The 27,684-nt window shown below is 40.4% G+C and overlaps 1 long non-coding RNA gene across 2 annotated transcripts in view; it reads left to right on the forward strand.

Annotated features, from left to right (window-relative positions):
- The first annotated feature begins 19,370 nt into the window (after positions 1 to 19,370).
- The window catches only part of LOC136790367 (uncharacterized), a 42,796-nt gene continuing 34,482 nt past the window's right edge, over positions 19,371 to 27,684 (forward strand). For both annotated transcript variants that reach the window (XR_010830192.1, XR_010830191.1), the window contains exons 1-2: positions 19,371 to 19,763; positions 23,276 to 23,406. This is a non-coding gene — a long non-coding RNA (uncharacterized lncRNA). The remainder of the gene's footprint in view (positions 19,764 to 23,275; positions 23,407 to 27,684) is intronic.

Raw genomic sequence — 27,684 nt, forward strand, 5'->3', positions numbered from 1 at the left:
AAAATAAAAATAAAAATAAAAATAAAAATAAAAATAAAAATATCAAATCAAATAAAAGAAAGGTCTTGTAAGGATTACTAGACAGATAATCTGGACAATATGTACTGCTCTGAAAAGAAGTCAGCAAACTATGCACGAACTAGTACTTGAGCTTGATATATGAATTGATTATTGAAAGTCTTTGGAGATGGACACCTTCTATCCATATTTGAATAGGTGGATGTAGATAATCTAACCTTGCACTGCCTTTCTCTGTTGAACTTGATGCTAGGAAAACAGCAAGAGTGAGAAAAAAAGCATATGGTCTCCTTGGTTCATACACAGGGCTTGAAGCTGTCAGCTGAAGGGTCAAGGACGATTTGTCACTGTGACACTTGACCCCAGCAGGAACGCCTGCAATCCCCCACTTCATTTCATACAGGTTTCTGGATAGCCAAGGTAAGGAACACAGGCTGCTTGGATCTTGGGTAGGATGTGATATAAACAACAGATCCGCAATTCTCTGGTTCCCTGAGCATACTAATACCACCTTGTCATTTTAGTCCTCTCACCTGAAAAGATTAGAAGCCATGTCAGTGATTTCAGAACAAATATATTGACATACTTTTTGAATAAGCATGAGAAGTCCTATAGATAACAAATGTAGGACTCCCTCTGTGAGCCATCTAGACAATACATGCACGAGATCTGTGTTGAATTATTGGCATGGGAAAATGGCTTTCAGGCACTTGTAACATCTCTGGACACTTCAGCAACAATGAGAGATGAGTACCGAGGCTATTTGCCTTAAAACAAATTAATTAAATTCAGAAAAGCTCTGTTTCACTAGAATTAAAAGTGGTTTACTGAAAAAAGTAAATGAAGCTGCAAGTCTAGGCCATGCTGCCCACTCACTGATAAGGCTTTTAGGAGCTGAAAAGTACAGAGATGTTAAAGCAAACAGCCCCGGCCTCAGCATTGTTGTCCTGTGGAAAATCACAGGGCTCTGGAATCTGCCTTTAATTCTGGGACATCTCAGGTGATGGTGTGGACCAGCTGGTTTAGCACCAGGACATATTTTCACATTGAATATGTAAACATTGTGGCATGGGCAAATATAGCAAGTAAGACTCATAGATTACAAATCCACCTCTGAGGTGGACAAATATGAGTAGTGTGACAAGTATGAGTAGTGCGATGTAAGCTGACATGAGCAGGGAATTTCTAGATGTAATTCGAATGCAAATGCTGATGAGTTAAATGGATGGAGAGAGAGAAGAAAGGAAACCTGAAAGGATACATTTCTTTGTCCTAAAGTGAAGCAACACAATGGGTCCACAATTGGAGGCTACAGAACAGCACTTCTTAGGAGTCTCCCGAACCACCTGTGAGCAACCCAGTGAATAACTCTGATGAGCTCCATGTTCATGTGAAGACATTCATCTACAAACAGCAAGGAGGAGACCTCATTAAATATATTTTTATGAGTCGACCACTAAAGAAGGAGAAAGGAGAAAGTGCAGATTTTGAGGTGGGACTGCAGTGGGGAGGGTCATTTCCAAATCAGTCTGATAAAGTGGTGCAGCGGAGCAATAGGTGTAAACAGCATTGTCCTTGTATATGTCAGCATATGACTTTCAGCTCTTTCCTGAAAGAGACAATGGGTGGGAGGTCTCAGGAAATAAAGGCTTCAGATTTGATTGGTATTCTCCTGAGACACCTGTTCCCTTCTGATCTTGAAGTCAAGAGCAGAGGTTGGTTAGCTCTATACTACATGCTTGTGTTATCTGTCATCACGTCTGTTCCTGAGGCAGAGCAGACATGATCCCAAGGCTTCCAGAACAGTGCCACAAGCTAAAGTTAATATCATGGAAACAAAATGATAACAAGGCAGTTGCTGTGAGACTATGTGTTCTTTTTCTTGACACAACAGACAGGAGCTATACCTGAAAAAGAAAGCCTTGATCACTAGGACTGACCACCCATTTACAAGGACAGCAAGACAGTCTCTAAACTGAAACTGTTTAATGTGACAAGATGTCCAACAGTACCTGTTCTTTCTGTGGGTCCTTTCCACAGCTACTTCCAGTCAATCAACTTCATTTTTGCCTGTCCTTACTCCTACTGAGTATTACTTTGCTGCAATTTCAGTGGGATTAGTTGTAGCTGTAGTATGCTACTCCATAGTGTAACCATATGTTTCCCTTCTCTGTTTTCTTATTTTCTCTTCTTCAGATGTCATGATGAGGGATTCCAATACCCATGAGTAGTATGAAGCTTCAAATCCCTGTCTTAATTTTACAGGATGGTCTGTATCTTTATTTATATCTACAAGTGTAATACATAAAACTGCAAACACTTTGTCTGGAGAAAGCAAGGCAAAACAAAGTTGTATTTCACTGCCAGGATGCTTTTAACCAATTCCTGGAGAATTTCCTCTGCCTATAATAGGATCCTCAGTACGGAAAGAATAAGGTAGTTATTTAAGAATAAGGCTTTTACTTTTGATTTGGAGAGCACAGAAGCCAAGAACAAACAAAAGCCAAATCATCACAAAAGAGCAGCGTGTCTTCTCTGTGGGGTACAGAGGAGGAAATGGCTGTCAGCAGGCACTTCTGTGATCTCAGGGTAAAAAAAAAATAATATTAAAAAACACCACAAGCCAGACTTCATGGCAGTAAACGCTGTCATTTGTGCCTTCACACCGTCCCCGAGTCCCCTGGAGGACTGGCTGTCCGGTGGGTACTGCACAAGCCCTCTCGATTGTCAAGGTCAGTGGCCATCCATGCTGAGGTGCTGTCACCTCTGCTGCAGATACCACCATGTTTCCCACATCTGGCTGTAAATGGTACTGCTGAAAAACTAATTAAAAGAGTGTCTATGCTGTGTGCCAGCCTGGAAGCAAGAAGGGGATATGACAGCTATACCCCTGGGGCAGCACAGAGGGGGGACACTAGGTTCACTTTCCTCATAGCATGAGCTGTGGCTCTTCATATCCCCCTCTTCTACCTCTTCCTCTGCCTCTTCATTTCTGAAGGACAGCTAGAGCTCTTGCTCAGGCATTATGTAAACACAGCAGCTGTGCCCCATGCTGTGAAAAGACCATGAAAGAAAGTACAAAAGGCTCTGTGGCCTCGTGAAGTACTGAAGAGAGGGAGACATTTTAGCAGTGTAATATCATCACTCCCACTCCTCAGCCCTGTTTGTGAGGGCAACTCTTTGTGAGCCCTTTGCCAGTACAGAGGAATGCCATAACACACACTTAAAATAAATCCTAACATGTCTTTATGATAGGCAAAAACAAAAATGTAATCCTGCTGGTGTGATGAATTCTGATTTTTCAAAGATAACAACAGGCAATTTTCAAGGAAAGGCAAGTAACTCTATTCTCATTAAATAGATGGAGGGAAATGGGCAAAGATGTACAATTCCTGAACATCATCTGGACAAATAATGAAAGGGGGATTATTCTGAACCTTATAATGAAGTGTCCTAGTCGCAAACTATATTGAAATATACATATATATATACATATATTCAGTTATCCAGGGGGTCTGGAGAACAATAACCAATTAGCAACATATCCCTGGCTCCCTTAGCAGCACTCCTAGGCTTCCACAGCTTTTGTCAAATCATATAAGCTGTGTCTCAACTCTCCCACCTCTGAAACAAGGATGAACTGTTAGCAGCATCACTACCACACACAAGTAGCTGTTCCTGAAGCTCTCCGAGAGCCTCAGGTGCCAGAGGTGGACCAAAGTGCAGAGTTGCTAATTATTTTAAAGCTTCTTCTTGTTAATATTAATCAAAGTGCCGAGCTGATTCTCTGTAATCTAACCAGAGAAGATAGAGCTTTCACAGCGGGAAATGCTTTAAAGTTCACTGTGCTTGCATGACAAATTTACTGTATGCTTCCTGCTTGCCGGCTCTGTGTGTGTGCATGTGCGAATTTCTTTTGCCATTTCTATTAATTGTCAGAACTACTTCCAATGGCTTTAAACAAATGTTGACTCAATCCTGCTGTGACATCTTAATGCTGAATGTTTGATATCACAGTTTGCCAGGAGACACAGATATAGGAATAAAATGCTACTTGAGATCTTACCTGATTGGTGCAGAGCGAGGCTATGTAGACAAAGACTGACCCAGAAAATATGTGTGATAGACCAAAAGGGAAGCTTTTAAAAATCATATAAATACACATATAAATGTCTCTAAAATCTGCATTTGTGGGAACAAAAACAAGATATTCCTCAAGAGAATGAGCTACCTCATGGGAAAACATCACATGTTTCATAACCTTTCATGGATGGTTTGATTTTGCTTTAAGAACAAGAAAAGAATTCAGTACAAAAATAAATAAATCTACATTTAATTTAAACATCGCCAGTGGAACAAATGATTTGATGCAAACTGACAAAAGCCAGAAGATTCAAATGCTTTGCCCCTACTCTTGCTCCCAAGTTCATGTCTTTAATGACAGGATGCCTTTGCGTGGCAGCAGGCAGCATGTGGAGTGTCGGCAGTACGATGACGTTTCCTAGGCACTTCGTCGTTTTGATCATGTCTCACACTGCTGGGAACTGTTTGAACCAAAACACTAGGCTCAGATAGCCTAGCACAGAGCCACCTCCCCTACCTCTCTGTCAGCATGGCCTGTCGCTGGTTGTGCTGGGAAGCCCCGGGAGGGACCAGGGCTTTGCTGAGCAAAGATGAGTGTAGAAACCACAAAGCACAAGCACTGCAGTACCACAGTAGTGACAGCACTTCTTGGCGAAAATCTCTGACTTTTTGGAATTTGGCATCTGGAAGTGTCCAGATCCAAAATCAGAGATGCTGACACTGATTACTGTATTCTGTGCCAGCTTCTGAAACAACATTTCTCTCTTTTCTATTCATTTATTTTTAGTTGAAAGACCTCAATCTTATTTAGGAAAAAAGTCACAGACCACCAAATACTTTGGGTGGAAGAGCTGTGATTTGTGATGATGAAATGTTATTAATTTAAAAAACAGACAATTGGTTTTATTCACTCCCGTCTCCCACTCAGTACCACTTTTGGTCCGTGTGGGGGATAGGATTCATGTTTTTCACAGCCATTTCAAATGTTGACACCCTACAGGTCCATAGGTTGATATTTTTAAAGCTGAATACTGAATACAGCCTTTTTTTATCCTCCCCCCCCTCTTTTTTTTTTCTTTCTCTTTCTGTTTCTTTCCATTTCCTTCTTTCTTTATTTCTTGCTTGCTTGCTTTCTTGCTTGCTTTTTCTTTACATGGTTACAACAGCTATGCTTTTCAATGGTAAAGGGATGCTTCTGGAGAGCAGAAGGTAGGTTGACCAGTGATACCAGTCATTCAGCTTGTGGTTCTTTGGGAGCTCATGACTTTCCAGATTTCACATCTCAGTGCAAAGCAATGTGGAGGCTCTGGGAGTAAAGTGCAGCTGGTGGTGGTCTGGCTGCAGGAGATGCTTTGTTTTTCAGGCTCCAGCCTGGCTCACTGCACTGCCTCTGAATTCCTTTAGCAAAGAAGAGGCAACAACAACAAAAGTTGTGGGATTTGTTATGAGCACAGCCCTGTCTCCATCATAAGACTTCCTAAAAATGGCAGGATCCTTAAGTCAAGCTGAGAACTAGCTGACATTTGCTTCTGGCAGTGCGTCAGAGATATTTTGGGGATAAAATCAAAAGATGGATAATACAGTGGTTTGGCAGTCAGGCCAAGAGAACAAGTAGGACTGAGGAAGTGACTTAATTTATTTCACTATAAAGATGGTTCTTCTGTGGGCTTCCATCCAGGAGGTAGTGTGTGTCTCTTCACCACATAATAGAGCCCAGAGGCAAGCCTGTGCCTGCTTCCTGTGACCTCTGAAGGAGGATGAGAAAGGCTGTGCTGCTGTGGGGCAAAGGGGTGCTGAGCAGCCTGCAGGTGGTTGTGAGGGGTGCCAGTGGTGGCTGGCAGGGTGAGAGCTGGATCCCTGCACCTCATACCAGTTCTGCTGACACCTTCTCTCTAGCAGGGCTCGTGAAGATCAGAAACTCTTCTTTGCAGAAGAGGAAAACATGCATTCCTACAAAAGAAATATTTTAGTGAATTATTTTTCCTCTCTCCTTTCTCTGCCACACACACGCACATCAGAGTCAACCCCCAGACATTTCTGGCTGGAGTTTCTGCTGCTGGAAGAGTGCTGAAGTTTGTGAAGTACAGAAAGATATGCAATTCAAATAGCTCTGCTCTTTCCATAACTGCATTTGGCCTGGGAATTTCTTTTCTGTTCACTTGTTATTCTTGTTATTTTTTTCCGTTTCCACTGTTACCATTGGAAAGAGAGAAAGTGACTTCCCAATGAAAAAAAGAAAGAAGAAGAAAAAAAAAGCCGACTAAAAAGCTAATCTATTACAGAGCAAGGGATGGTGCAGGGAGGTTTAAGGGCAATACTTAATCCAGTCATCTCTTAGGAATTCCCGTTCTGTTTTGTAGTATGGGACGGAAGCTGTATTTCTTCCTGTGTTTTTGCATTGCTATGAATCTGGGTAGTTCACCCTAGCTTCTCCCAATGTGTCCAATTTGTTCAGAGCTGGGTCTGGTCCAGATACCTCTGTCCAGTTCCCTGGCAGTCTCTCTTATGTATCTCTGCTTTCCCTTGGAGCTCCAGACTATCAGTGGCTGCTTACAAAGTCGTATTCATTGATTTTGGCTTCCCTATGAAATGAATGGAGCAGATCCCCAAAACAGCAGTTCAAATGATTACAAACTATAATTCGAGATATGAAAGCAGTAAAACAACCATTGTGTGTGGGGGTGTTTGTTTTTTGTTTGTTTGTTTGTTTGTTTTTTCTTGTCTAATATTCTAATATTATGCCTGTCCTCACTCTGTCCACTGAGAAAACTATTTTAGAAAAAGCATCTAAATAAAGCCAAAAGTTCAAGACAGATGTTTGCTACTGGAATCAGTAATCATCAAAAATGTCCACTGAGACATGACTTATGATCTACAGTTTGAAATAGCCACAGGCTGAACTGAGACCTTGGATCAGATTGTGCCTGGGATGCAGGCTTTCCAGAAACTGAATTTTACTAAAAAACACACTGCCGGCATTGGTTAGAGCCTCTGTATGCTGGGCAGGAGACCAGGGATTAAATTCCTTGTGCAGCTTCCCTGGAGGCAAGATGGAGAGACTAGTTTTCACCAGACGAGGCTCTGTCATCCTGTTTTCTTGCTCAGACACATTTTCTTCTAGAAGTACAAACCTGTTGCTTCCTGCTGGTATAAACCAAAATCACCATCATGCCTTATAACCTCAGCAAAGAATAAATACGTCTACTCAGTTAGTGTTTACAGCATTGAGTGCAGACAATGCGTGAGCAGGTGTTTCTCCTGGATCTATCTAGTCTATGCAAATTGGGCAGCACTCTGTAGTTGTCAAATCACTTGTCCTTCACTGGTACTCAGAATAGCAACATTAATCACAGTAAGCTCTTTGTCAATGCTTGCATGAGTGTAGTGGGCAGCTGGGTGGGAAATGCATTCCTCTCCAATTTTCACTGGTGTTCACAGCCCAGGAGGATTCATGGACAGCTCAGAGCCACCTCTGGTACAAATGGCTCCCACCTGTGCACAGCACATAGATGACAATGCTAGATGTTGCTGGCTATGGCAAACTAAGGTTAATAAAATCAACCTCTCTCTGTTGTGCAGGCTTGGGAGGAAGATGTTTACTATGTTCCTTTGCACAGCTGATAGTAGACTCCCTCTTTAAAAGATGTTTGTTTCGGTGTGAAAAATTCAGCAGACTATGAAATGCTGTTGTGGTTTAACCTGGCTGTTAAACCACAACAACACAGCTGTTTGCTCACTCCCCCACAATGGGATTGGGGAGAGAATCAGAAAAAGGTAAAACTTGTGGGTTGAGATAAAGACAGTTTTACGGAACAGAAAATAAAGGGATAATAATAACAACAATAATAACAATAAAATGCACAAAAAAAGTGATACAGAATGCAATTGCTCACCACCAGCTGACCAATACCCAGCCAGTCCACGAGCAGCAGCAGCCATCCCCTGGCAAACTCCCCCTATTTTATTGTGCAGCAATATGCCATATGGTATGGGATATCTTTTGGGTCAGTTTGGGTCAACTGTCCTGGCTCCATCCCCTCTCAGCTTTGTTTGTACCGCAGCCTCCTTGCTGGCAGGGTGGTATGAGAAGCCAAGATGTCCTTGACTTAGTGTAAGCACTACTCAACAACAACTAAAATATCCATGTGTTATCAACATTATTTTTCTCCTACATCCAAAACAGAGCACCATACTAGCCACTGTGAAGAAAATTAACTTTATCCCAGCTGAAACAGGAAAACACTTACTACACAAATCTGCTCAAGGAAATCCTGATTCAAAGGGTGCATGTGTAGGTCTCATCTTACAAGCAAGGGAAATGTAATTTGCAATCACATCAGGTTAACAATGATAATCGATAGATTCATCATGCTGATCTGAAACCCTGAGGACACTTGCCTAGGCAATAAGAGAAACCAATAGCTCACTCTGCCCTCTTACTTTGAAAAATTTAATATTGTTTAAAGCCAGAAACGATATAATGGATAGATGTACTCAGGACTGCACTGGGAACAGACAAACTCAATTTGGTATTGCTCGTGAGATACACATGACATCTGCTGATCCTGATCTCTTCATTCTCTCTGAGTGAAATTCACCCCTTTTCAGACTATCATCTCAAAACTTTTGGATTACTTGTAATATCAGAGATAAGGCTTAACTGAGTGTTTGAATTATTTGCAAATCTTATGCTGTGCACATCAGCGAATTTCCTCTCAAGGACTAGTTTGCCTATCTATGGATGTTCACTTCTGGCTCACTGTAGTAGGAGTCTCTCTTATCAGCTCTCTTCCCAATAAGTAGGAAGAAACCATTCCTCACTAAGTACTATTCATTAGCACATTTTTTCAAGCATCAAACATCAACGCTGTGTGAAAAAATATAGGTAGAGTATGTTTCAAAATTGTCGCTCACCTGTTTTGCAGAGACTCCTGTTGAGACTTTTGAAATGACAGAAGCTCGTGTACAATTCTTCAGAAAGTTATGAGCATGTACCTTTCTGCAGTTATAATAGGAATGCCTTGTAATCTAAATATGTTTTCTTTGTAAAACTGTGCAAAGTGGTTTACTATTAATCCCCAAAAGAGAATTTAAAATGTTTTGAGTCAAGTGAAACATCTGTTTAAATCTCAAGCATTTGCAAACATGTTTAAATAATAAAACATATATAAACCAAAAAGTTACTTCTAATGAGGAAACTTACATTTAAATTCACATTTAAATTCTTTACAAAGTGTCAGATTTATAACATTTCCCTCCCTGCATGATTTTCTTACTCTTCCCATTCTATAAATAGGCAATTTGGAGTAAAATGATGAATCAAAGTTTAATATCAGTATCCTCGGATCTTTCCCCAAATGCATTTATGTTGAAGAAGTTTGGCCAGTTTTGATGTTACATAAATTTTATGTAAAAAATTGACCAGGTTATGATGGAAATTGGTTACCAGTGATTCACATAAATAAAGCTTCATGCTTTAATGATGTTAAAGCTGTGTGAGTAATTTAATTCACTTACGTGAAGTGTTCTTTGTCCCGCCCTGTCTTAAACTTTGTACAGAACCTGGTAATTCCCTATGAGGCTCTCATGCACAGAGACACAGCATAACACCCCAACCCTTTTTGTGGTGAATAGTAGCTTAGCCTTATGAATAGCATATTGCTTAGGTAGTAGGGGATTTTTTATTGTGGGAGATGTATGTAAAACCCTTCCTGCATTATATGGCTTAAGTTCTTTAATGTCAGTAAATGGAATTGATATATCTCAATGATTTTATGAATGTGCTAATTATTAACTTAAAACTATTAATCAACTGAAAAATCAGTGCCATTAATTAGCTCCTACATTTTTTTTTCCTTTTTCCAATCTCAAGGCTTATTAAAAATCTTTGGAGTAACAAGCCTCACAATATCTCTAATAGGTGTGTTAGGAATGCAGTGTTATTCTCTTTAAGTATTAGAAATTAAGACAATGGCACAAGGGCATTTAATGACTCACCCAAGGTCATACGAAAACATGTTGTTTGAGCTAGATTAGTATCTGGGTCTTTTTATTCCCTGTTCCTGTCCTCAACACAAACTGGACAATTTCCCCAAAGCAGCATACTGTCTGATAAGGGTACATCAGGACAATAAGGCAAATAAGACTGGTACTGAATACAAGGAAAGCAACCAAAGGGGAAAGCATTAAACGAGTTTCAGTTTTGGGCCTCTCGCTACAAGAAGGACATGGAGGTGCTCAAGAAAGTCCAGAGAAGGACAACGAAGCTGGTGAGGGGTCTGGAGAACAAGTCTTACGAGGAGCAGCTGAGGGACCTGGGGTTGTTCAGCCTGGAGAAGAGGAGGCTCAGGGGCGACCTCATCGCTCTCTACAGGTACTTTAAAGGAGGCTGTAGAGAGGTGGGGGTTGGTCTATTCTCCCACGTGCCTGGTGACAGGACGAGGGGGAATGGGCTAAAGTTGTGCCAGGGGAGGTTTAGGTTGGATATTAGGAAGAACTTCTTTACTGAAAGGGTTGTTAGGCATTGGAATGGGCTGCCCAGGGAGGTGGTTGAGTCGCCATCCCTGGAGGTCTTTAAAAGATGTTTAGATGTAGCCCTTAGTGATATGGTTTAGTGGAGGTCTTGTTAGTGTTAGGACAGAGGTTGGACTAGATGATCTTGGAGGTCTCTTCCAACCTAGACGATTCTGTGTGATTCTGTGAGGTTTGCAAGTCCAGCAAGGAATTGACCCAGGGACCTTTTCATCCCAGAGCAGTAGAGCTAGCGATTGTGCAAAAGTAGCTCTTCAGGTGAAATCATTAGGAGCAAGCACAGAGAAACAACAAAACATAGACAACAAGTTATTTACAGCTGGTCACTCATACAAAGTGCTGAGAGGCCTAAAGCAGCTTAGCTTCCACACAGAGATGAAATCAAGCACCCATGGGCTGTTTACTCTGTGTTAGCCAAGTTGGTTTCTCTTTGCTACTCCTGGCAGACTCTGGCTGCGCACATGCTGGATATTTGTCACACTGAGAGGCAAATCAATCAGAGCACAGGGCTAGAGAGTTGTCATCCATTTCCCTAGATGAAGACCATGTCTACATCCAGCAGAGGTTGTTGCGGTCCTGGCTGCAGCCCTAGCTAGGACCTAGTTGATGTAGTACTGAGATCTTGAAAATAACAAATGTATCAAGACACAAGAAGGACCTCCTGAACACTGGCTGCTGGGAAACCACGCAGTATTGGTCAACATACTTTACCACGATAACAATAATGAGGGCAGGAAAGGAGATTGTGCCCATCATTTCTTTTCATGCCAGATTTCCAAGTATATATAACTGGACCGAAGCTCTTAACAACCTCTGAACTTTTTTCAGGCTAGGCAAAGATGGGCTGCCCAGGTAGAGCTTCCTGTGGTAATTTCACCCCAATCTGGGGCAAGATGATACCACATTGGATGCACATATAAACAGAGTGAAGACAAAGGATGCTAGATAACTCTGATCTTTCATGATTTTGAAGTGGTACACTGAGTTGTCTTTTTATCTCTTAAGAATGCTATCAAATTCTATAAACATTTTATTAGAGTGTTAGTGTGTTACTACTAATAGACATTATCCCAATAAAAGTTTTTTGTTCAGCATCTGTGAAGATGTGTTTTCCTAGTCATTGTACAAAAAAAGAAGGCTTGCTTTGGGAAAAAAAAAAAAAAGAAAAAGAAAAAAAAAAGTAGGGGAGGGAAAGGGGAAAGAAATTATCTTTTGTATTATGGGGACTTTTCAACATTAAAGCAAGACTATTGTCCACAGCCTGACAAAGAGCTTTGCGTGACTTAAATGACATCTTAACAGGTTACAACCTCATCCTTCTTTTTCTTCCAAAAGACAGCACCTTTATCAGCATAGTGCTTATAACAGTGGTTTGTTGCTAATTCAAAGAGAGGATTGGGACCCACTGAATCCCCATAACTACAAGCACCCTCCTCCCCATGCTTTCAGATTTCTCTCAAGTGAGCATTCATCTAGTTCAATTTAAGAGTGCTGACCAAAAGAAATCACAGGCCAACATGTGGGGGAACTACAAGAAAGCAGCTGCATTTAGCTATAGCTAAGTCATCTTTCTGGTAATGTCCCAAATAAATGAATAAATGGATAAATAAATGTAAATGATCCTGTAAGAAGCAGTGTTGTGGAGAGCTATAGAAATAAACAGATATGAGTTAAAAACATCATTTGAGGAGTAAAATGAAATACCAGAAGTCAATTTGCAAGGCTGATTTAAGGTAATCAAAATGGAGTTTTCAAATATATTTGCAGTTAAAAGCTATGGAAAGCAAGAGAAAAAATTGGACCACTTAGAAATAATAATAGCCGTGGACTGTGCATTGGATGCAGAAGCAGCAGCCCTGTGAAAAATGTTCTTTCTTCTTTGCTTCTATCTCTGCTCATCATGAGGAGGCATTTAATCATGACCAGGGTCAGATTCCACTGCCTGATAAAAGAGGCTTTAGAAAGCGTGTAGAGAATTAATACCAAGGGGAAAGATGAAGTCTGAGAGTCCTTAGAGTCTTGCATACCAATGCTTTGTCTCTAAATTCACAGTGTGAAAATTACTGGACATGCCTAATGATGAATCTCTTTTGGCAACTAAGCTGGCAAAAAGTGCCAGCAGCATAGCACTTTTCCACAGACCACTTGAGCTGGCTGTGATCAATCCCAAAAGCTTCACAGAATGAATCAAGCCACTTGGAGAGAGATGGATCCATTCCTTTTTACTTGCACCTGAACTGAAGCACCAGGAGAGGTAGCTTACACAGAATGTATGTACATACACATCTATGGGAGCTACCAAAGACCAGCTGAAAATAACCCTGAAGGAAGCCACTCATATTCAGACATGAGAGGTTCCTTGGATGTGGCAGCTTCTCACCTTTCATCTTGGAGGCTAAATGAACACAAATTTATCTCTGGGATCACCTTTCACAGAGATTTGTTTCCCATTTTACTGCATTATCTGCGATCCCAGGCTGTGTAGATCAAGTCACAGCTCAAAAAACTTGCCACGTGTGTTTGGAGCGGAGCTAAACTGGCTGCAGGGAAGACTACAGGTAGCTCGACTCCCTGAGTTAAGTGTTTTCCCCTCCATTAAGAGAGTCAAAAGCCAGTCTATACCCAGGCCTAATGGTCAGGTAGGCATACCAGCCATGGGACCTGCTCTTCTGGCATCTCACATCCTGGCTTTTGTCATCCCCTTGGCCTCCAGTGCACCAGGAGCAGCCATGCTTTGTATGCAGAGTCCCTAACCCAGAGAGGCAACAGCTCTTCACGTACAATTGCAGAATGTGCTGATAGAAGCAATATGGAGATTTTAGTAATTTGGCATCTGTAAGAAAGGTTAAGAATATAAGAACAGACATAACTGGGTCAGGGCGAAAATCAGCCTAGCACAGCATCCATGCTCCAACACTAGCCAAAAGCAGAAGCCTGGGGAAGGATAAGAACTGAAATAAGAAAGTATATAAACATCTCATCACCCTACCAGTCAGCCCTAGTCAGGGGCTTCCTGACCTGAGAAAAATGTGATTTTTATATGTTTATTTAACCTCAGTAGATTTATTTTCCAAACACTTTCAGGTTTCCCCTTGAGACCATACAATCCCCCTTTGGCAAGCAGTGCCAGAAGTCCACTATGTGTTGCATTAAACTTTTTGCTTGTTTTGAATCTGACTATGACAACCACAATTGGATGCTTCTACCTTTTGCTTTGGTGGAGGTATAATGCTCAGGTATTCCTCATGAAAAAGCTGTCCAATGCCTTTGATGATATTGCTCCAATGCTCCTTTTAGATGAACTTGAATTAAAAACCATACTCTAGATGTGGTTAACTCATGGATTCATATAGTGACAAAGCATTGTTCTCTGTTTTGCTCCCTCATGTTTTTTCTAGTATTTAATGTTTGTTTTTGTTTTTTTTTTTTTTTTGTATCCAGAATGTCATTTTTTCCAGATGCATGATCTTCAAGATCTTTCATTTCTAGAAAAAATTATCCAAATATTCATCTGAATTTTTCTTTTCCCTCATTTTCAATGAAGCCAAGGAGCTAAAAATATAAATTAGGCAACCTATAGTGGTTATCCTGATATTTCTCAGTGTGCTCAGATATCTGTTTTGAGAAACAACCTCACTGAGACGTAGTGGCATAGTTTTTATGCATTTTGCTCTCAGTCTTTCCCTGATACAGTGCTGAAACCCCTGTGCAATAGATGTAAAATATTACATTCCTTTAGCTTCTAAACCCTATAATACTCTTAATGACAGAATACCTGAATGTTACTGATCTCAGTAACTGAGTGGGAGAGATGGGGAAATTTTATTCTCATCTTTCTCTAGGCTCATTTTCTTCACTCAGTTACAGAGGAAACCTGACTCTTCCAGGTAGGATAAAGAGGGTGCTGGCACTTAATACTGTGCCATGTGACGGCTGGTGAGAAATTTTTCCATTAGTCCTGTCAAATTTCCTTCTATGGCTCGTATCTCATAGTCCTGTCAAGTACAGATCAAGGGTGAAGCCTCAGGAGGCTCAGAACTCACAAGGTACATTTCCTCCTGGAGCCTTGAGCACCCAAAGGACGTGGGTGCAAGGAAAAGTCTCCTACATGCAAACTGAACTCAGCCCTTCCCATGGTGTGAGTATGGACCTACCAACACCTTTCAGTTGCCTGACCCACAGGCAAAATGCCTGAAATGGAGACAATTCCCAGTGATCTTGGTGAGCTTTCGCTCTGCACCTCTCCTGGCATGTAATGTAATAGTGCTGAGAGAAAAGCAACATTTCACCTTCACAGAAAATCACAGTTGTTCACTGCCAATGAAGATCTGTTTTTATATCTGAGATTTCATTGCAGGCGAATGGATGGCTTTGTATCTCTGGGCATTGCATGCAGGGTCCATCAAAATTCAATATGCAGGCAGTTTACCCCAGCAAGCAGCATAGAAACTCAACCTCGTCTGCAGTTTTATAGGAGGAAGATTTCCATTTGCCTTCCCCCTCGTCTTCACTTTCAAAGCAGGTAATTAAAAGTATCAAAGGGAAGTATCACTGTCTCATTACATTCCTCATTTATACGAATATAATACACCAGGAAATTATTTCAAGCATGAAAGAAACAGGAAAAGCAGCCTAGCAGGAGTCCAGTCCAATGCTGCAATTTTGTAGATAAGAGAATGGAGACCTAACTCTTAATAAATTAGAAAAAAAAAAATCTAATGTAAGTAAAGAATTAAAATAATGGATACATTGCATATATTTCTATGATTAACTGGCTGTGCAACTTATTTTTTCAGTAGGAATAAATTAAGGTCTCTAATAGTATAAGCATTTATAGCTGTTTATAGTTTGCAGTACTTTGAATCAGCCTTGTCCTAATAATTACTCATTTTTCTATGTTGAAGTGAAGTCACTTAATAACACTTTTGTCAAATCAGAAATTTCATGTAAAAGAAAGCTTATTATCAGCGTGCCAGCACTTGTTTCCCAAAAATGCGTGCTCATGTACTTTACTGAGGCAATATAGTAGAACACTACAAGAGTTAATGGGAAAGAAAAAGAGATAGAATGAAAAAAATTGCATGTAATGGTGTCTTGGAGTCAAACCCAGGTCTCCTGCTGTTTTTTTTTTTTTTTTTTTCCAGCTCTGTCACCAGCTTGTTGTTGGATGTAGGATTTCCCATTTGTAAAGTAGGGATACCATTGTTGAAACACTTGCAATGAAAAGCACTATTTGTAGGACTGACACATGCTTAACACTCATGAGCAGTTCTACTGATCTCAACATAACACTACAACTGGTATACTAAACATAAGATCACCCTAAGAACTTAAATATATATATTTTTTGAACATTGTTTTAAATATTCAAATGGTTTAAATCTGCAGTATTTATTGAAAACTTTCTCTTTCCCATTTAAGTACAAAACCAAAAAAATCATACACTTTCACAGAAAAACGACATAATAAAGAAAACCAAGGAAAGATATGTAATTAATACACACTGTAATAAGCAAGGCAACAGAAGAAACAACTCAGCACAGAAGCCTTATGCTGGGACGTAATTTAAGATAACAAACATAGGAAAAATTGCCAATCGTTGCAGTTCTTTTCATTCACCTATGTCAAAGATAGAGAGAAGCTGACAAGTTTAAGTAGAACTTTAGATCATTTGCCTAAAGAAAGTACTCTATTGTATTCATTATAATGCATAATAAATAATACACCTAAATCAATATAATATACCTAAATAACACATAATATACCTAAAAAATAAATAATAATAATAATAATAGAAGAAACAACAGGCCAGCCCCTACCCAAAGTACTTGCAGAATGATCTTCTGCCAATATTAACTGCAAAAGTTTCCATGCTCAATTTTGAAAATGGCTTGTTAAGATTTAAACTTCTCAATCCCAAAAATGTAAAATGATGTTGGAGCCAGAAAAGCAGATATTCAAGCCTCCTGCTCTCTTTTCTTTGAGTAGATAGCTGGAGAAAAAGACATGACAAGAAGAAACAGCAAATAATAAAGTAGACTTTTAAAATCCTATTTCAGGTTCAATGATTGAGGGTGTGAACTCAAGAAAGGATTTATAAGTGTAATTTTGAAACTGATGTCTGCAATTAATTAATGGTTTCACAGAGCTTATATACTCTGAGGGAAATGTAAACTCTACGAATTTCATGGTTGTGAGAAGCTGCTCAACAACAGCCTCTACGAGTCAATCACAAGGGCAAAAGCAAGGCTTGGCCTGTCCTTCTGGCAAAGCAATGACCAGCACTGTCTGAGTTGAAAGGAAATCATTATGTATCCACTGGCCATAGGGTCTGGACAGATTTTCTCTGAGGGGTGGATTTTTAAGTTGTAGAGTAGTAGTACTACAGATGCAATGGCACCTGTTCTGGCTATGTACAGATCCAGCTCAAGATGAGTATGCTTCAAGCTCAGCAGAGCACTACAGAAATAAAGCTGTATTGTTTTGGGGTCAGCTTATGCTCAAATGCTCTTTCTTTGCATTGGTTTGTACAGGGTTCCCTGCTGGTCCCTGCTAGTCTCGTGCAGAGCCAGCATCTACAGAACGGCCTACTAACATCAGCTGTACTCTTGCTTTGGCTTGACATCACACAAACTCCCCAAGTATCTATGCTAGTAAGCTAAATGGGGAAGGTCACAGGCATGTGTATGGTCTCACAGTCATCTATTCTGTACAAGCTATGGCATACCTCTTTGAGACCAATGAACATTTTCCCAAATATTACAATGTAGGGGTTATCATGGACTGTAAATCGTCATTTTGGAATTGATCATCCTGTGTTTTGGATGACGTATGCTGTATGGAGGCCAGCCTTACTGTGTCATTTGGCCTCAGCTCCCAAGAACAATCTCAGCGATATTTTATTTCCTAGAACAGATGCAGCATGAATGGCTATACCCTTTACTCCTCAGAGCTCCTCTGACTAGAAGGGTGTAACACCCAGCTGCAGTTCTGCATAAATGCCCAGGAGTGCAGGGTCCACAACTGCGCTCAACACAAGCCCATCTAGAACTGGGAGCACTGGGAGCTGAGACACAGACATGAGTCAGCTCCCAGGGAGCTGCTTATATCTGGAAGGGACTGCATGAAGAGAGCTAGAAATCCCTATAGGAGGTCAGGTAACTGCACACAAGTATTTTCACATCTCACTCTAGTGGATCCTATAGTATTTATTGACCTGGCATGACAGAGGCAAGTATGTCATGACCTAAGTGAAACAGAATATGGTGGACTTGAGACCTGGGGGATTTGTCTTCCCTGGTCTGTTTGCTGCTGTTCATCTTTGCAGATCTGACATATGCACTCCCAGAACAGAGAGTAAAGTCACAGAGAGAATAGAAAGAGGATTTAAGGAGCCAACAGGACAGACTGCAGTGACCAGGCACAAGTCTCAAAGACAAATGCACCTACCTATATCTCAGTTACACACAACCAGTCACTTTGTCCCTCTTCCTTTCCTTTTCCCCACACTAATTTATTTCCAGCCCGCCTTGAGGCCTCCCTTTCCAGCCTTTGATCTTCCCCTAAATATCCCAGGCTAAGGTTTGCACAGTCCCACAGCAACCTCAAATATACATACGTTTTGTCTTTCTTCTGTAATCCCTGATTTCTCTTATTTTTACCAGCTACAAAGTTGACTTTTTCCAAGGTTACACATGCACAGCCACTAACCAGTTATCCTCACAGCCCCGTCCTTGCTGTCTATACGTGCTTGCAGACCTCACTTCCCAGTGGTGGAACATGGTCACAGGACATGAAGACTCTGGTTTACCTAGTGGGTGACCATGGTGTACATACTGATCACAGAGGAAAAAACTGTCGTATCATTATGAGTGGCAAAGACGGAGGAAATTCATTAAGAAGCTGCTCAGTAGGTTTATTACATTGCCTTTTAAGTCACTGTGCATTTCTGAGGAAAAATGGGCATGACATTATGCATAGTTCATTAGAGACTACTGCTGTCTGAACAAATCCAGTATGGGAAGCCTAAAACAATGCTGTGTTAGGTGGAGAGATTATTACTTTTTCTGATGTATAATGTTAGATAGGGCCATTAATTAAATTGTGACACAGTATGTGTGGATATTTCCATATTCCTTTGAAATGTGAAATGAGTCTACACTGGATTTCCACCATCTGGCAAAACAGAAAATTGTCAATACTATGAGTACTGTCAAGCCACCATGGAAGGAATTACAGAGATGGAGATGGAGGGAAATACTGTTATCATTTGCTGGGAAACTTTGCTCCTAAGAAGAAAAAGAAATAGTTTGTCTATCACAGGAATTGATGGACCAACATTCTCTACTTGTATACAGCAGGAAAAGTGAGGCAGGAGTAATAAAGCAGGGAAAAATATTAATGCAGGCCAAACCACCTGTGTGGCAGGAACTCCATGACAACAGTGGCAGTCTTAAAACAGAAGAGTGGCAATTAATTGTCCTGCTGAGACATTTATTGTTGTTTTTGTTGGACACAGAAGACAATATTACTAAGATATGCAAAGGAATTCACAACAGGAAGAAGATTTTGTGATCTTTCATCGGTTACATTATATAGGATCAGGGAACTGTTTACCACAGTCACTTCCTCCTATTCTCCTCTTAGTTATCAAACACCTCTCAGGACCACATGACAACATGAATGATCACAATGCAAAAGAGGCAATACTGCCAATATTTTTTATCACTTTACTTGTGTTAGAAGAATATTGGGCATACTAATTAAGACGTTCTACAGAGGAGCTGTAAAACAACCCAATGCACTTAACAACCTGTCTTATTGCAGTATGTAGTGGGTCAATCAGATAATAAACAAAGAAAGATCAATTGTAGCTGTTGGGAGTAGTAGATAAGAATTATGTTCAGGCTTGGACAAAGTTTTAGGCAATGACACTTTTCTAGGAATTTATTAGGCTAAGTTCCACATGGGAGTGAGTTGATCAGCTTTACTGAAGTCTGCTGAGTTGTATCAGTGGCAGCCAATTGAAACTGAGGCCAGGAAATATAGTGAACCTTCAGCTCAGCTGTGCCTCTAACCATTGGGTCTCAGGATGCAGTGAGTAGCTGATGTCATGGTTCAGCAGGCTGTCAGTGAGTAGTGCTTTAACTAACATTTTTTTTTCCTGTTCTGGGCAGTCGGAAATGATGCAGTGATATTTCTGCATTTGTCTTGACTTGCACATGTAGTAGATGTGGCTAAGGACATATGAAGAAGTTAGTATTGTATGTCCATGCCTAGGCAGTGTATTTAGAAGGAGAATTAGAATCATAAAAGTTAGAAAAGACCTTCAAGATCATCTGGTCAAACCATCACCCTAATTGTTACAAGCTCCCAGTAAAAGTGGGAAAAATGTTACCGTACTCTCTAGAAAGATGTAAAAAAGTATAAGACTAATTAGTTTATAGGAAGTGAAGACTATTTGTCTTCATGGGTGAATATATGATGCTAACTCATAAGTTGCAAGTTTTTAAGTAACATTCACTGTATTTCTACTAAAAATGAGCTCAGATCCTTTATGTGACTTTAACTCCCTGGGGAGTGGAGTATGGTGGGGAGTAGGCTCAAGACTTTAAATATCATTTTTCTCAGCCCCAACCGCAAGCCTCCCTGATACTGCTGAATGCATGCACGCAGTCAGACACACCCAGAGCATGGGCAATGAGTTTCCAACAGAGCTGGCACCTGAAATACCAGCATTGTGTTCAGGACAGCAGTCTGAAAGAGTCTAGGCTTTGTTACCCCCAGGGCTCCTGGGATGATTTATGCACCTGTTCAGTTAAAAAAAAATAAAAAATGCTGGAAATAGAGCTAGAATAACTTTGAGTTTTCTGAACAGGCAGGATAGAGAAGGCATTTATTTTTCAGGTCAGTTCACACTGAAAATTTCTATTTTGACACTTTTTCTGCAGCTTTAGATTTACCTAATAAAATTGAGTGCAAGGAGGAAGGCAGCTGTTAGCTGCTCACTTACTGATCCAATTTACCAGCTAAACAAACAGTTGTCTTCTGGTCTTCTTCCCAAGGTAGGTTAGACAGAGACCACCTTATTCCTATAATAACTCCTCCTTTCCAAATTTACCCCCTCTCTAAGGTAAGAGAGAATGGAAGTGTTATTTTTTTGAAGAAACTGAGTAGAAAAACCTGTTATCATCCAGGTCATTTGAATTATTCATTAATTGATCACTCTACCCATCATTTTCCTATGTCCAGGTGCAGATTTTTATGCCTTTCTCACCAGTCTGCTAAGGTTTGCAGCTGGGAGGTCCTGATGAAGCCTTACACTCAAATTGTGTTGTGTAGGTGTTGTGGTTTAACCCAGCTGGCAGCTAAGCATCACTCAGCTGTTTGCTCTCCCCCCTGTGGGATGGGGGACAGAATCTGAAAAAAATAAAATGAAAGCTTGTGGGTTGACATAGTTTACTAGGACAGAAAAGAAAGGAAAACAATAATGACTGGTAATAGTACTACTACTAATAATGTGTGCAAACCAAGTGGTGCACAATGTAACTGTTCACCATCTGCTGACCAATGCCCAGCTTGTCCCCCCCCCACCCTGGGGGGCCTGGCACCTGGCCAGTCACCCAATATTAATTGTTCAGTGATGATGTCAGATGATATGGAATACCCCTCTGGCCACTTTGGGTCAGCTGTCCTGGTTCTGCCCCCTCCCAGCTCCTGCTGCACCCCTAGCCTGCCTGCTGGCAAGGCAGCATGAGGAGCTGAAAAGTCCTTGGCTTAGTGTAAGCACTGCTCTGCAACAGTTAAAACATCAGTGTGGTATCAACATTCTTCTCATCCTAAATCCCAAACACAGCACCCTACTAGCTACTAGGAGGAAAATTAACTCTATCCTAGCCAAAACCAGGACAGTGGGAAGACTCAAGCCATTTCAAAAATCTTTAACGGATAGCTTGTGCTTTTGACAGCTTGAAATTAGAAAGTGTCATTTCACAATGAAGTGTTGGGTGACAACTCAGTCCTTCATTCCTCCATACTTAAAAGACCTTGCAGAACGTAATTGTAGAGTAATTTCAACTGTATTCTGTTCCTGCTTCACAGGAACAAGCTGTTCACTTTCCTTCCTTGCCCAGTCTTGCTTCAGTTTCTGGTCACCAGTATTTCTTCCTCACTATGTTCTGCTATTGAAGCACAGCAGCAACTGAAAGACGAAAGGTGGCGAAGTATGCTGAATATTTGAAATTAGGTTGTTTCTGGTTCCAGCCTAGAAAGTAAACAGGAATTATTCTTGAAGCAAGCCAGAGCAATGGGTGAGAATATCCTCTCTTTCAGGTGACATTTATCAGAAGAAACTCCAGTCTATGTCACAAAAGATAATTAAAGAGAAATTTTCTTTCAGAAAAAAAAGAATTAGACTTGGAGTTGCTTGATGTGTGAGCAACTGTATATACTATCACAAGAAGGAGCTCATACCAAGGCCAGTATTTATGTGGCAAAGGAGGTGCTGAAAGCTAAGAGTTAATGTATGAATCTACTTTAAAAAATGTGAAACTGACGTGTTTTCTCCCAACATTTTGCTTCTTGTTAGTGTTTATTATGCTCTGCTGACTTCAATAGCAAAAATTGAGCAAGATGCCCAAGAAAGTAAGTTATCTGAGACAAAACTATTGATAAGCTCAGTAAGATTTATCTTAAAATCCCTTGTCTGAGACAATTTCTCCATGTACGAGGTTGTCCAAAGGGAAGGCTTCACTATGCTACTTCAATATTTTTCACTCATACTAGTATTAAGGGATGGGGGCTTGCAATCTCTTCACCACCATTAAGAAATCCAGTATTGTCGTCTGGATTTCTGAAGAAGACATGTAACCTAATGACCTTCCAATTTTCATTCATCAGGAAAGCAGATCTTTTGTTAATGTTGCCACTGCACTGCCATCGCTAGGATTAGCCTTCAATTTATTCAGCTTCCAACCTCTTCTTCGATGCGTGTTCAGGTTCATTTCTTCCTTGGTGATCAGAAAGGCGTACTGTATTAAAGGTGGGATAGATGTATTCATTCTGTCCTCTACACATGGTATTTAAGTGCAGGCTGATTCCTTGACCAAGTTGCATGAAAATTTATCCATATGCCTCCAAGCTTTATAAATCTTCATGGTAGCTTAGACTTATTTTACCACCAAAGTCCAGAAGTAAGCTTAGGGAAGAAGTTGCAAGTGGGACCAAATATTAATGTTGTGTAACTAGTTCCTCATTTTAAAACTTGTGTTGCCACAAGAAAAAAGGGGTGGAAGAGTAGATAGGAAACAACTCTATAGTAGCTTCTGTGCACTCATTTCAATTCTGAGTCTTGTTACTAGACAATACTAATGTAGTCCAAGATAAGATGGGCATCTTCTTAATAAAGTTCTTAAGACCAGGTCATCAATAAGCTGAGTCTAGCAGGAAGCTGTGTCATTGTGATATCCTGTGAGCAAAGTAAAAAGTTCAGTAAACAATCTAAACCTACCCAGTGTTGCTTATCCATAGCATCTGCTGGATGTCAATGTTTTTGAAAAGGCTTTTCCCAGTTCTCACAGTGAGTTTATATTTTGGATTCTTAATGTTCACCTTGAAGTTTGAAGTGCCTGTTGTTTTGCAATAGGTGGCCTGGGACTGTCCTGCATGACTTTTGCTTCTGTTGTGTTATCCAGCCTCAATTCTGCCTACTTTTTATCCTGCATGGCTTGGAACTGGAATCTGTCATCACTGGCCTCTGCTTGGTGTTTGTTTCAGGTAAGATCTGTATTCTGTCAAATTCATTGTGTGCCATTAGCCATAGTGGAATGCCAAAACTTAATCCCTCCTCTTTCCATATATTTCATCTATCATATAATCTCTCTTTTGAGAAAACCCTATTGAACCAATTAAGGGGTTATACTATATTCATAAATCTTCCACTTCTCAGCTTGCACTTGATAAATTGGGCTTGGCCATAGCTCGAGAGACAGCTGACTGCCAAGTGCAAAATACCCATCCTCAAGGCAATGTCTAGGGTATGGAGTTGAAGGTGGCCAAAACCATAATTCATGCACAATCTTGGATGCTCCAGCTCTTGTAGCTGACTTCTACAATGCTGCCAGCTTGTTTAATAGTAAGTAGCTATCTCTCACTAAATCATGCTCTAGATATAGCAGCCTACTGGGTGATGGAGGACACTGTTAATGTATCTTTCTGGCAGCCATGTAAGCATCCTGGTCAGGCTGACAGGGGACCATCAGACTCATTTGTCATGCATACATAGCACAATAAATAAAATGTGCTCTGATAGTCTTGCAGAAGGACTATCTGATCATTAGTGTGCATGATTCTAGGCATGGAAAACAACTACTTTGATCAAAGACAGTGAACTAGATGATCACAAAATATTGGGAGGGGCATGAAAATTTCTTTGTGAACATTTCTCATGATTTGTATGGCCCATGGTTATTTAGCAAGGAGAAGAAATCTAACCTTACTCCAAGCCTCTTTCTGGGAGTTACTCATTTCTTTATTGAAGGTGATATTTTTTTCATTAAGCAGTATGGGAAGGTCCTTCTTCCTTTTATTTTTGCAACAGTTTAGATGGCAGGCCAGACCTCTTACAAAACAAATTGTAACCAATGAAACACTTTTGCCTAGTGCCTAGCCATCCAAAACTTTGTACTCTTTTCTCCAAGGCTTCTTAACACTAGGATTTGTGAATGGAAAAAACTTTTATGATAATCCTCAGTTTTAACCTTGCAAAGCCTCAACATCAAGCCTCTAGTTGTGCCAGGGGATGTTTGGTTGGATATTAGGAGAATGAACTTTATTGAAAGGGTTGTGCGCATTGGAACAGGCTGCCTTGGGATGTGGTTGTGTCACCATCCCTGGAGGTCTTCAAGAAACATGCGGATGTAGAACTTAGTAGCATGGTTTAGTGGAGGACTTGTTAGTACTAGGTTAAAAGTTGGACTAGATGATCTTAGAGGTCTTTTCCAACCTGAATGATTCTAAGATCATTCTTCTCACATTGTGGGCTATGAGGTTAAAAGCAGCCCACATTCCCTTCATGATGGAATCAAATGCTCTGTTTTTCTGTTGGTTGCACTTGGTCAGAGTGGTATTGCTGGTACCAGCATGTGATCAGAGCAGTACCAGTGAATATTGTAACATTACTGCATAGCTCTGCTGGCATAGGTGTCTGCATGAGGTACATCTATTGCCTCTTGCAAGCACTCAAATTCTCAAGGCAATATAGAAAGTACATGAAATAGAGCAAGAAAAAGGTATCCCTTCTGGCTGCTTATTCAGTTATCTGAGCTAGATTGTAGTAGTTGGGCCATTCTTTCATGTGCATCTCCATTGGGGAGGGGGAGAGGGGAAGACTCAAGGTAGTAAAAAGGCCATGGCATTAAGAATGTAGGTTTTGTATGCCCAGTTCAATAATGAGCTTGAAAGGAGTTTTTTGATTTCACAATCCAAACACCAGAATGTATTTTCGGATACAATTTCAGACTTCTCTGTGAGCGATAAATAGTTTAACTCAGCTCAACAGTTAGTTCATTTCACTCAAAACAGAACAGTAGGTCATGTGTAAATTGGTAGCTTTCTGAACATTTGTTTTCTCACATTAAGGTGCTTCACAGCATAATCTCATGTCTTCTTTTAAGGTTTATTAAGAACTGTACTAGTAGAGCATTTCCTTACAGTCTCATGGGAATGTCTAGGTGAAATCTGACTCACGAGAACAACTTCAGTGAAGTTGAGAACTTAATGGGTTGAATTTGACTGCAGATTTCTGGTCTGAAAGGCATTGTTATAGCTTAATAGATCATAATATTTATGAGCGGCTTGTGAGCCTATGCTTGTACATAGAAAAATCCAAGTCAAACAAGTATTTAGTGGTGTATAGAAAAGCTCTGAATGTTCCAGAAACTTGCATTAAAAAAATGCCTTGATATTTGACACTATCCCAACTTATGCTTACTTGCTAAACTATATTGCCTTTCTGTGTAGGGAAACCAACAGTTCTAGTTACCCTGTTGCTTCAGTATTTTTCAGCTGCATGTACATGCATATAGTTTTATTACAATCTTTATTTTTGAAATGCTAACAACTGATATGATAAGTTCATAACTCTTATGTCTTTTGCTTTTTATTAAAGTGTATGTGTGTGGAGGAATAGGACAGGGACAGATGAGCAATTGTGATTCTCAGATTCTTTTACTGCTATGCAACTGACTTAAGCATAAGGAATTGTCCTGGCCTCACTGTACATGTTCTTATGAATTGTTTCTAGATTTACTAGTGGTACTAGGATCTTCAGGTGCACCATCACCATGAGAACTTACAAGGAGATTTTGCCTTTGTTTTTGAATACATATATTTAAACAAAATATCTATCTTTAATCATTCAGGAATAGTAAATATCTGGACAACATACAAGATTACCTTTAATCACAATTGAAGGGAGAAAAGATTGGCAGCTAGGCCACATACAAAAGTATTGTGGGAATTCACCACAAAGTGAATTTTGTGACTAGGTTTTACTCTATCTTTTCCTTCCAGTCTTGTGAACAAGATTTTATACTACTGACTTTGTACTGTCACATCAAAAGGCATAATTTAGGCCTATATAATCTTCTTTCTTTGCCCTAATCCCTCTGGTTTAGGGCAAGGATTGATATTCAGTTCTGTACACTGCTTTTCAAATCATTTTTCACCACTCTTAAAAGCTATTAGGTAGTGTTCCCTCTACTGATCCACTTCTCTCCAAGTCTGCAAAATCACTGAGTCATCCTCTGAAGAGGCAATTTATTTGGAAACTTGCAGAATTTCTGGCATTTTGTCCAAATTCATCCTTTGTAAAAAATCTTAAATTGTCAGTGGGCTGTGCTTCAGGAGGGATCCTCCTAACAAATTAAGAGCTCTGCAACCCTGTATCTTCATCACTAGTGTCCTGCTGAGACCTGCAGGTAGTCACTAAAGCCAGAAAAACAAGAGCTGAGTAATTCCTGACAAGCAGCAAATCCTGGAGGTGCTGACTTGGGTGTTATACTAGGTAAGAGGTGGTCAGTCTTTTTCAGAAGCAAGAGGGCCACGTGCACTTGCATTTTACTTTGTCATAGGAGTTTGGCAGAATGTGAAACCTCACCTTGAGGTGAAAACACCGTTGTTGTTTCAGGACGGAACCTGAGAACAAACACAATCCTATCCCAAAGGAAATGCTGTGCTTCTGGCCTTTAAGCTTATTGACAGAGCTTTGCACTGAAAGCCAAGGAAGAATTGGTGCATGTAGTTCTGGGTAGGCTTGCCATGCTAATATCTGCTGAAGTGACTAATGTCTGTTGTCATATAGTCCCACAAGGAATAACATCCCAGACAGTGAACTCTGAACAAGAATGCCAAAGGCGTCCTGGCACTGTTTGGTATTTTCTGCACTAGCAGTGAATAATACACCCCTAAATCTCACTTATACCCAGTCTGGAAACAGAAATGGGCCTAGAAAGGCTGACAGTTTTCAGACTTGTAATTTTGTCCCCAAGTAGTATTGAGATCTACTGAGATTTGAGATTGCTTTTAACATACCTGAAGACATGCTCAGCTGAGACCTGTTAACTGGTTCTATCCAAGACAGTATTACCAATTTGTTTATCACAGCTGATACAAGCTCCAAAGGTTATTTAGAATAACCAGTGTTTTTCCCTCAGTCTGCACAGGCTGGTGTGTAAGTTGTCAGAAGATTTGTGCTTCCAAAAAAGTTAAACCCAATCTTGTAAAATTGTCAAGTTTTCCCCACACTAGACTGGATTATGTGTGCGGTGGTGTCTTCTAATTCAAGCAAGTGGTCTGTCTACATCTCATGTTCCATTCAGCAAGGATCTGGGAACCTGAGTCCTCCGTTCTTCCTATCACTACTAGCATGTTCGCTGCACCAAGCACCGTTGCTTCAGGTTTTGGGCACCGGTGAGATACTAGGGGAGGCTGGACAGGTGATTGGACTTGTTCTCCATTCTTCTAGCTGTTATTCCTAGAGTAGCTAGCTGAGCC

This window comes from Anser cygnoides, chromosome 3 (genome assembly GCF_040182565.1).
Source record: "Anser cygnoides isolate HZ-2024a breed goose chromosome 3, Taihu_goose_T2T_genome, whole genome shotgun sequence".
In the NCBI taxonomy this organism is placed as follows: Eukaryota; Metazoa; Chordata; class Aves; order Anseriformes; family Anatidae; genus Anser; species Anser cygnoides.